The 12,069-nt window shown below is 35.7% G+C and overlaps 1 protein-coding gene across 1 annotated transcript in view; it reads right to left on the reverse strand.

Annotated features, from left to right (window-relative positions):
• Positions 1 to 12,069, reverse strand: part of PPP3CA (protein phosphatase 3 catalytic subunit alpha) — a 303,762-nt gene that overhangs the window by 270,234 nt on the left and 21,459 nt on the right. The window lies entirely within an intron of this gene.

The following is a 12,069-nucleotide window of genomic DNA, read 5'->3' on the forward strand; positions in this document are numbered from 1 at the left end:
GCTGAAAATGAACCTTCCTTAGTGGAATTCTAATGTCTGCAGATGGAGAAATTTACTCCCTAAAAAAGTTTTCTCCTAACAAATGACTTGTCTCAATTATGTGACAAATGGTTGCTATCTTGATTATAAAATGCAGTTGTAACTGGTTCAGTGTCAAAAAAAGGTTAAAACATGGTCAACTATGTGACATTTTTTGATTGGAATTTTCTCTTTTCTCTTACATTTCTAAATCTGCCAGATGTGCCTTGCGGCCAACACTTGGGCACTACTAGGTGCCTGGTATGTGAAGCCTTCCTTCAGAGAAAATACTATGCTCAGTGTTTTTTCACAAACCAAAGTAATCATGAGGTTATAACTGAAGTATTCACTGCTTTTTTAAAGGCTACATTTCTCTTCTTTAAAAATCTTATATATACTCTCATTCTTTGCTAAGTTTGTTTTCAGCCAAGGACACAAACTGCCATTTCACAATATGAATTCTTACTATAAATCTACTGAATCTGTTATCTCAAAATAATTAATGATAAAGTAAGCACAATGGTAACTGAGTAATCAAGGGAGAATTTCCTAATTACATCTTATACATTTTTTAGCCTTTTCATCTACTGGGTGTGCCCCAAACAACTTTAACAATACATCTTATAATGACTCATGTCTACATATTACAAGGACTCTTATTTGTGCTCTTAAAGATTCATACAATCTAAAAGCTAGCCTGGAATGTGAAATTAAAAGCAATTTATCAAGATTTTTATGTATTTTTCACATTCAAAATCCTTCATGCTATGCAAATGGAATTTTTTAAATTATTTTCTTCCAAGATGACTATACCAGAGCCAAAGTAATCCTAGATTTTAAAACTAGAAGGGAAAAACTGCTCTACAGAAGCCTAATAGTTTGAGTTATTATCACTGCACAATATATACAGTATATTTATAGTTTTGTTATTATGATACCTGGCATATACATGTTTCAGACTTATTTTTAATAAAAAATTTAATAGCCAAAAATTAATTTATATTCACAAAACACTTGATTATTCAATTAAAGTATACTTTCTGAAATGTGAAATTGTATACACATATACACATGAGATTAAAAGTTTTTTATTAGTGAGAGGAAGTTACTTCCCAGAAAAAGGAATCCGGGGTTTTATATAAAGAGCTCTCCCAGGCCAACCCCGTCTTCCTCTGCCATTCCGTTTCTGCACTTTGAGAGCAAGGCTTTTGTCATCTATGATTTATAAAAAGGGAACAGAAAGAAAAAAAAAAGATACTGCACATCAGGTGTTATCTTGGTACTTCCTGTGTCTTACCACTGTAAGGGTCTTTATTCCTGGGGATAATATAAAATGACAAAGCTTTCTACTTGACAATAATCCATAAATAATAGAACAGAAGAAACAATCCTTCTGAAGTGAGGGCAGCCAGGCTCTGAAGCAGTTATGTTGTGATGTAGCTTTTATATAAACACTTGAAACCCAAAAGGCAAAATATGTGTGTGTGTGTCTCTGTGTGTGTGTGTCTGTGTGTGTACCATGCATGGGGGGTAGGGGCAGACACATTTCACAGTCCCATAAAGTTCATCTTGTTCTAAGGCTCAGGGAAAACTTTCTTAAATATGGCAAACTGCAACACTAATTACAAAGAAAGAAATGGGGCCCTGCCGAAAAATAAAATACAGCAGCTAAAAGAAAAAGTATTATTATCTACCTACCATGTAGGGCCCTGGGAAAATTCCAACTGTGTATCTTTTAAAAGAAACCCAGACGTACCACATAAAAACAGACTTTATTCTGTTGATTGATTCTCTTTGTAGTCTACACAAGGATGGTTAGCAGTCAGAAACAACCAAAAGAGATTCTGTTTTCTAGTACGTAATACAATTGAGTGTTGCTATAAAATATTCTTACACTGATCAAAAATGAAAAAATACTTCTAAAAAATGGTACATATTACTCTATTTTAAAAAGAAAGCATGTATTTATCAACTTACCCTAATCATTCCACAGATCCAAATACCTTAATTCTATATCTCATGCTCCATATGAAAAGATTAATATGTAAATAAAGATTTGCTTAGCTAAGTACAATTACAAAAACTTAACAAATTTTGAAGTTACCTAGCATCTAACAAAGGCTAACGAAAGTATGGCAGTTATACTTTCTTCAACTGAAGTATTGCTGATAATTGTATTTGTATAAGTGTAAAGACAAGCTTTTCGGGCTTCCCTGGTGGCGCAGTGGTTGAAAGTCCACCTGCCGATACAGGGGACACGGGTTCGTGCCCCGGTCCGGGAAGATCCCACATGCCGCAGAGCAGCTGGGTCCGTGAGCCATGGCCGCTGAGGCTGCGCGTCCGGAGCCTGTGCTCCGCAATGGGAGAGGCCACAACAGTGAGAGGCCCGCATACCGGGAAAATAAATAAATAAATAAAGACAAGCTTTTCATGACTGACTTCTTGTTTTTCCACATACTAGTTTGTTTTTTCACTGCCAACGTTTTTTAAATCTCTCACAATTAATATAATGCTACATAACTTAAAATAAGGCTTAAATTTTAAAAAAACATGAATTCTCAGTAGCCAATAATAATGATTATTAAGCTCTATTTTAACTTGGCTCACAGGAATAATGTAATTACACAAGCCCTCAAACTTTTTCAAAATGAGTGATACTTGTCCTACAAGAATAATAACGCAGGTAAACTACAGAAACTCCATTTTAAAAGAAAGAAGGAAATTATGTTTGATTTTATAAATTAATATTATTTACTTCAATCCAAAAATAAATACTACAGAATAATACATGAAATCCATGACAAAATTCAGTAGAAGGCATGCATAAGAGCCTGAGCCTAGGATCTTGTTCAAATTAAATAGAAATTATAGATTTACTTGGCAAGATACAATTTATATTAATATATTTGAGATAGAATAGCAGATTACTTGAAATTCATCATCCTAAAGACATGAGGAGAAAATTTAGTTAATACTAAATGCAATAGTGAAAAATACCAAAATCTTTTTATTTAAGCAAAGAATAAAATCACACAAAAATTAAGCTTTATGAAAAGGGACTAATTTAAAGATCAAGAATTAAGAGTCAATTCTCACTCACATTAAATAAATCACAGCAATGAAATAGATAATCCATCATTCCAGGATTTCTTATTTGCCAGTGAACCCAAGTATAGCTAAAATTCTAAGAGATCAGTGTACATTTTTTAAAAAATTATGAAAACACAGTGCCACATGTTCACTTTTGCTCTTCTATTATATTCCCGCCATGATTTTAGCTGCTGGGTTGGATGAATGACCATTCACTTTGTTAATGTACAAAGATTGTGCATAAAATGAAAAAGTTAAAATAGCTCCTCCTATAGTAAAATGTTGTTTGAAAACAGCTGTATGATCATTATCTGAAGAAATTTCAAGTAATCTTTTATTATAATTTTAGAAAAGAAAGTGTATAGATTAGTGCTACTGAGACAAATAGCAAAGAAAATTTATAAAAGACAATCAAAACACAAGTGAGCATTAAAAAGCACTTTAGAAATATAAACCAAAATATAAGGCAAGAAGAGCATTCTAATGCACTTTCAAAAGTTTATTTCTTGGGCCTCCCTGGTGGCGCAGTGGTTGAGAGTCCGCCTGCCGATGCAGGGGATACGGGTTCGTGCCCCGGTCTGGGAGGATCCCATATGCCGCGGAGCGGCTGGGCCCGTGAGCCATGGCCGCTGGGCCTGCACATCCGGAGCCTGTGCTCCGCAACGGGGGAGGCCACAACAGTGAGAGGCCCGCATACCACAAAAAAAAAAAAAAAAAAAAGTTTATTTCTTCTTTCCTTTTCTTTTTACTATCTAACCAAATCCCTCACCTTTGACCTCGCAAATTCTTGCATTTTCCTGAAGCACCATCCTTCATTATTACAAAACATTTCATGCATTTTTTTTCTGTTAAACATCTCTCTTTTAGTTTTTGATACCAGGAAGTTCTGTCCTAAGAGGATCCTACATGTGGAATTAATCTGTAAGACATACCATTGGAGGTTCTGACTTAAAACAAATAGAGTCATCTCCTTTTCCAAGATGTGTTATTCTAAAACAAAGGATCATTTTCTTGAAGGTTCAGATTAGTGTTTCTATTTGTCTAGCTGACACCTCCAAACATGGTAGACATGAGGATTTTCTACAGTTTTCTCTTAGTTTTAGTTAATGTTCTGTTTTGAGTTGCAAGAAAACATCCCAGCCCTACCTTTCTGAACCACCCTCTTTAGTGGTATGTGTAGAGCTCAGCACTCCATGTTGGTAGTACCTTCCATCTAATATGTTTTCAGAGTCTAAGGCAATTCAGGCAGCACAGCTGTCTACTCAGGAGGCTCATTAAACATACTTTAAAAATTCCTAGAAGAAGGCATGATTTATTATAAGCAAATGGCTACCCTGGGTTTTTTAGTAACAGAATTTTAAATTAAAATAAAATTATATAAGATATACCTTGTTTGGATTATTTAAAACTCTATTAGGGACTTCGCTCGTGGTGCAATGGTCAAGAATCCGCCTGCCAATGCAGGGGACACAGGTTCGAGCCCTGGTCCGGGAAGATCCCACATGTCACGGAGCAACTAAGCCTGTGAGCCACAACTACTGAGCCCATGTGCCACAACTACTGAAGCCCGCTCGCCTAGAGCCCGAGCTCTGCAACAAGAGAAGCCACCGCAATGAGAAGCCCGTGCACTGCAACAAAGAGTAGCCCCCACTAGCCACAACTAGAGAAAGCCCGCGTGCAGCAACGAAGACCCAACACAGTCAAAAATAAATAAATAAATTTTTAAAAATAAAATAAAATAAAACTCTATTAAGCTTAACTTTTAAATGGCTGTGAATTTGAGGGTTGGAATAATCAAATGTCAACCCCAGCTGGTTAACAAAAACATGAAAAATGGGGGAATTGATCCCCAAAGCTCTCTTATTCTAAGGAGCACTTCACTTGACGGACAAATACTAGGAGGATACAGTCATTACTGTACAACAGGAAACACTAGGCACAGGCTATCAAGTAATTGTGATGGAAAATAGAATGCATTTGCAATTTTTAAGTACATTTAATGCCCAGTGATTTCATCACCTACCCTACATTTACAACTGGGAAACAATCCAGAAACCGAAGGAAATCAGATATTTGCAAAAATATGTTTGCACTACACTATCCAACACTTGTACTGGCAACATTACTGTAGATATTTCAATATATGTTGAGTTTAAAGAGTAAGTTTTGGAGTTAGGCTTCTAATTTATCACGTTTTAATTAAGGAGCTATTACCAGCCAATTTACCAAAACACTTAATTTTCAGAACAGCAACTCTTTTATTTTTTTTTTAATTTATTTTATTTACTTATTTTTGGCTGCATTGGGTCTTCGTTGCTGCGCATGGGCTTTCTCTAGTTGCAGCGAGCGGGGGCTACATTTCGTTGTGGTGCACCGGCTTCTCATTGCAGTGGCTTCTCTTGTTGCGGAGCACGGGCTCTAGGAGCGCAGGCTTCAGAAGTTGTGGCGCGTGGGCTCAGTAGTTGTGGCTCGCGGGCTCTAGAGCGCAGGGTCAGTAGTTGTGGCGCACGGGCATGTGGGATCTTCCCAAGCCAGGGTGCGAACCTGTGTTCCTTGCATTGGTAGGCAGATTCTTAACCACTGTGCCACCAGGGAAGCCCCAGAACAGCAACTCTTAAGGTGCGTATTGCTCTGCTGTGAAAACTACAAATAATGGCATTATAATACCCCTCTGCCATTTGTCATCTTGAATAATTTAATGAAAAATATCTAACTCGATATATTTTTAGAGAATAAAAGTAATCCCCGTGAGATACTTTCTACATTTTTTTACTTGAACCATAGAAAGCCTAAAACAAAATACAATCTGTTTCTTCAAGTTATCTGAATGGCCATCTTCCTTCATTATAAGAATCATTGCTTATTCTCTTCTTTTATAAAAGTTGTTCTGCAGCAGGGTGATGTATTTTTTTAGCATTTTTTCAAAACATAATTAGAAACAAATAGCTCTTGATTTGATTTCTCATTTAAGCTTCAGTTCGACTTACAGAAATTTTAACTTACAGCACTAAACGTCTGTTCTCTGTGTATAAAGCCCTGAAACTAGCCTTAAAACATAAATATTAGGTCGTAAAATCCCAATTTTCATTTCAGATTGCACTGAATTCTTATAACCACTTTTTGTCTGTAGCCTTCTATAACTGTTGCTTGATGAAGGTCCTCCTATCTGCATAAGTTTATTGACTTTTTTTTTCCTGCCAATACACGTTCCATTTTCTGGCTTCTTTATTTCCTCTCTGCCATTAGAGGAAAATGCCATTTGACAGGACCTCAGATTCCTTAATATAAAAGGAAAACAGGAAGTCACAAATGTAAATTCTGAGCCCACTATGTGCTACACTTTGAGTCAAGCATTTACATTTTATTCAAAAAGAACCTTTGGACAACACTACAACCCTAGTTTTACAGAAAAGGAAACTGAGACTCAATGTGGTTAAATAACTTACACATAATCAGTAGAATTCGAAGTCAAGTTCATGCTCTTTTTCCTGTATGTACTTTGCTGCTTCCCATTATTCACTGACATTTATACGTGGGAATCAGAGTTTCTCATTCAGGATACAGAAATATGCCCATGAGAATAAAGTCAATAAAGCATCCAAGAAAGATCCTATTCACTGGCCTTTTTGTACTGGAAGGGAATTATATCTGCTAGAATTAGATTCAGCTGCATACAACAAACCCAAAATAACACTGACTTAAATAAGATAGGAGTTTAATTCTCTCTCATGGAAAATAAGTCAAGGTGGGTAATCCAGATTTAGTATGGCAATTCCACAAAGTCATCAAGGACTCATATTCTTTTTAGCTGACTACTCCATACTCTCTACAGTATGATTTTTATCCTAACGATCCAAAATGGCTGTCAGAGCTGCAGCTATCACATCTGTGTTCCAGGAAGCAGGATGAAGGAATCAGGAAAAGAAATGTATTATCCTTCCTTTTTAAGGACATGTCTCAAAGTAACACTCAGTACTTCAACTTTTTCCCAATAAATAGAACTTGTCACAGGCACTCACCTGGCTGTAAAGAAAACTGGGAAATGTAGGCTTTCTGACTGGGTATGAAGGTGCTGAGTTAAAAAGCAGAGTTTTATTATTACTAAAATGGAAGGTTAGAATGGATATTTGGAGGCACCTAGATGAAATTGCCAGAGAAATTTGCATATAATCTCTGGTTTACTCATAATATTATTAAACTTTTCAAGCAGATCAGGGATAACTGAGACTGACATACCCAGTGTTATTTCCTAGGTAGAATACATTACCCCACTGGATTCATCTCATTATAGGCAATCAAATGAATAAATGTGATTTTACATTTTTGCAACTTATTTTCAACATTTACATTATAAAGAATCACTAAGTCTATCAGACAAAATCAAGTGAGATTCCTTTAATAAATGGTGATCTTTTTCCAGGGTTAGAATATAGGGCACTGGATTAAGTGACAAATTCTATCAATGGGGGTACCACACACTTTAAATGGCCCCTAGCTTCTAAAACTTCTAATACCCAGAGGTCATGAACAAATAACTGAATGGAGAACACAGGAGAAAATGCAAATGTTGATAAGGAATCAAATCTGAAAGGTGCTTCAATAGTTAACCTAGGCGCAAGTATTTCCTCATATATGCTATACTTATGTTAGTGTTTAAAAACTTGTAACTTGAATGTAAGTAGGCGTTCTTGGTCCCTGATGTCACCTACATGACACAGTCTTTTCTACTAGAAGTCAGTCTTTGATGATGAGGCATTTGAGAAAAACACAAACATCATCTCAAAAAAACAAGAACCAAAAAAAGGTGATTTTTTTCAAAAGTGTTCTGGGAACAGAGAGGAGGGAGTCATTTCACACACAACAAAGCAAATATCCTCAAAATTCTCTTTAAGTATTTTTCCCCAATGTTCCAATCCTTGTGGCATTTCCCCTACCCTCCGCTCTCATCTCCTCTTTCTCAAACACATTCCCAACTTCCCACAATCATTTTCCATAACCCATCTGACGGCACTCAGCTAGACAAAGCTAGACAAACAGTCCTCAGCAAAATAAAACCAAGTCATGTGTCATTCCTTAAACATGGTCTTGGGGCTCTGTCATCTCAGCACTCCCAACATGTACAGGCATATGCACATGTGCGCACACACTGATGAAACCCTTCAATTTCTCCCATGGTAACATGATGTAATTTCCACTAATTCAATCCATAATCAAGAGAGTAGAATTTCTCCTTCAATTTCATCTATTTGTGAAATCCATATGATCTCTCTCAAAAGATTCTGATGGGATCATATGCCCACTCTTGGATCAGTCATTGTGTCCAGGTCTGATAGGCCAACCAATTTACAAATTAATGATAGTTTAATTACCAATTAGAATATTGCTTGTTAAACTCTAAAATGAGGGAATAGCTGTGTTTGTGTCATGTTTTGGTCAAACTCTTGTAGTCTGAAACGTTTTCCTTTTTCTATTAGAAGTACACATCTTTTAAGGAACACATTGAATTTAAAAAAAAATATTCCGCTGAAGCTATTCTGTGGCTGTGCTGATCCGTTTCTAAAATATTGTCTTCCTTCAGCACCTCTACTATTTTAATATCAATATAACATGTAAGTGAACAATTTAGTTTTATTGATTACATTTTAGGGTAGCTTATAGGGAGTGCCTCCTTAATGTTAATATCTAATTTCAAATGTAAACTATTTTAATCACAATTTGGGATAGGTTACTTCCAGATTAAAATATATATATATATAGTAGAAGTGGTGTGTGTATAACTCTTAGTAGTTTCTGTAAGATAGAGTACTATTTCCTGATCTTGCTCTTAGATTTAATGATTCTTGGTAATTTTTTTGGCCTGCTGTCCCTCTAACTCACTGACTCTTATGGATTGAGTGGAGGAAATGTAAGATACACACAGTAACTTACATATTCTTCACCATTATTCTAGGGAAGTAGATGTCTCCATTTGAGAAGAGAAAATTGATATAAAGAGGCTAAATGCACCCAACTCAGTCTGCTTAATATATATGATATTATAAAAACAATTGTACTTAAGAGCTTTTGCTGGATCTACTTTGCCACACTTAGTAGGATATTTATTTTTTATTAACATAGGCTTATTACTATCCCTTGGATGCTTAAATACATTCAGTAATTGACACTATTATACTTTTGTCTGAAACCCCCTCTAAATATCCCTGAATGAATTCTTAACTCAAATTTTTCAACTAATTTGAGAATATTTTTCTCCTTTAACCCTATCCTAGATGAAAGAAACAAACTGTTATTATAAAACTACTGTCAATTTTGTATTATCATCTAATCTACTACTGCCCGTTCAAAATTGATGATTTAATATTTTAAAGGAGTATAATTCATTTCAATTAAGTAACGTGGCTTGTGTGAAATTTTCGTGTACTCTTGAGTAAGACTCATACAATTTGTAGCTGGTTTAGAAATTTATTGAAACTTAATGAACACTAAACAGATGTTTATGGGTGTGAGTGAAAGTTTATGGGTGTGAGTGGCATCTCCACTCATTTGTAGCTTTTCCTTGGAGATATGCCAAACAGCTGAAAATCAATAGTCAGACCATAATCTTAATCATTTCAAAAATAGCATATCCAACTAGCTTTTAAAAGTGATCATGCAATTTGTTACTCATTCTTTTGGGGGGGGCCACATATTATTGAAGGAAGGTCAGATAACTTTCTCATCTGTTCTTCCTTTTGTAAGCCAGGCAGCTTTTTTCAATCTGATAAAACTCTTTGAGAGAGAATTCTTTGCTTTCAGAACCTCAGTAGCTCATAAGAAATTCTCTCCAATGAGTGTGTGCTTTTAAAATAATTTTTTCCACTTCATTATATTCTATTTGCTGCCAATTTGATTTTTTTCTTTTTTTTTACTTTTTGGTTGAGAAGTTTCTTGTCCAGCAGAAAGGGACCTAGTCTACCTTAAGGGGAATGGAAAGCCTGCATGATTATGAAGCCAACTAAGTGGAAAGCATCACAGAGGGAAGAACCACACCTCTTTACCACACCTCTGTGTGTTTAAAGCCAAATCTATTCCTTGGATTTCCAGTTGTAAGAAGAGCTATTTTTGAAGGTTTTTATGTATTTGCTATCAAATGACTCTTATCCAATAGAGTAGACGTAATTTGTGCTTCTATGTTCACCAGTGAGCTGTGTGATCCAAAACTGTGATTCAGTTTTCTCACCTATATGTTACCAACGATAATGCTTATAAACAAGCTCCAGGACATCAGCTCTACAGATACAAGCATGTCCAGACATGTTTATTTTTTATGCATTTTAACAGAAATAAAAAGTAGAAACACAAGTCCTTTGATACAACTGACTCAGAGTCACATTTTTTTTAAAAAATAGACATAGTCCAGAAACCATATACATTTAGTTGTAAAAACAAACACAATAGCATTTCACAGGTAAATAAGTACTGGCTGTTACTCGGCATACACTATTATGTCACTAAGGCAAGGAAAAGCAATCCTTATCCTAAAGGCTTAAAAATGTCAACAGGCACCAAAAAGTCCACCAGTGAGCACAATTGTCATTTCCATCTTCAGTGCTGAGAGTACTTTTTTTTGGGGGGGGGGTTCTTTCTCTAAATTTTCCTCCCCCAAAAGCTTACTACAAAAGAACAAAGGAGCAGGATTCATTTGTTGTTGTCATCTGGCAAGAAATGTGGGAACCCTTCCAAGGATGCTGAGGACCAGTGAACAAGCCCCCAAGATGGGAGTAACAAAATGAAAACAAAGACAAGCAGCTTGGTACCAAGATTGCACAAAGTTGCCAAGATAAGAGCAAGAAATTTTAATTGCATGCAGGAAACAAGAGAAAGTTGAAGAGTCAAATGGCAGAGTTCAAGTGCCAATAGGAAGGTGTCTTTAGCAGCAATACTGTGAAGAAAGGGGAAAAAACAGGTCGACCAGAAAAGCAGCTGTTGCAACAGAGTGTCTTAACTGCGAAGACCATTTACAGTCATTTCCCCTGCAGAAGGTTGGCACTTTCCCCCAAGCCTGACTAAGAATAAGAAATCCTTGTTTCATTTGTCCTTTAATACTTCTGATCCAGAACCCTTGTCAAATGAGCTCTTTTGAACACATTTTTAACATTTTCAGGTTAAATGTTAAATAAATAATAGTCACTCTCTTCACATAGTGATTTTTTCTGTGCCAACAGAAACATGCCTAAACTTGGCCGTAAAAAATAGATATCATATTTATTCCAAATGCATGCAATCACTGTGATAAAGAAGTAATATATTTTGTTGATATCACAACTTTGAAGAGATATAAAAATGGACACAAAAAATCCTGTATTATAGAAAAGTATTCAGTGTTGCTATTACATTATTTTTGCCACACTTGACACATGTGTATTTATGTGCATAAAATGTATTTAATTAATGAGAAAAGTATAAAAATAAGTAAAAATAAAATGTGCATTCTCACTAGAGCATTAAAACCTTCACATTTCAGCCACAATTTTGTCATCTGTAAAATAAAGGCACTAGGCTAAACTGTAATCTTCAGGTTCCTTTAAGTATCCATATTTATGGTCCTAATATTCCAATAACTCAGGCCTGCCATGAGAGCCTCCTAATCTGTCTGTCACATTTCCTCTGTGTCTAAAGCCATTCCTCAAATAAAACCAAACTATAAAATGCTACTAATCTAGTGAATGGCTTTAAAATTATTAAAACGTGCTACCACAGGGCTTTTGGGAAAGCAATTATTTTAAAGACTAAAATTTGAATTTCTTCAAGGCCTCTTATCCGAGGAATATAAAGTACTTCGACAAACTAAGGTTAATTGTATCCATGTGATAAGTGTTACCGACCCCCCACTTCAGTCAAGCTTGGATTGATTAACCCACTTACCCAAAGTATCAAGGAACAAATGGAGTCAGAATACGTAAATGTCTGAACATATTGTGT

This window comes from Mesoplodon densirostris, chromosome 1 (genome assembly GCF_025265405.1).
Source record: "Mesoplodon densirostris isolate mMesDen1 chromosome 1, mMesDen1 primary haplotype, whole genome shotgun sequence".
In the NCBI taxonomy this organism is placed as follows: Eukaryota; Metazoa; Chordata; class Mammalia; order Artiodactyla; family Ziphiidae; genus Mesoplodon; species Mesoplodon densirostris.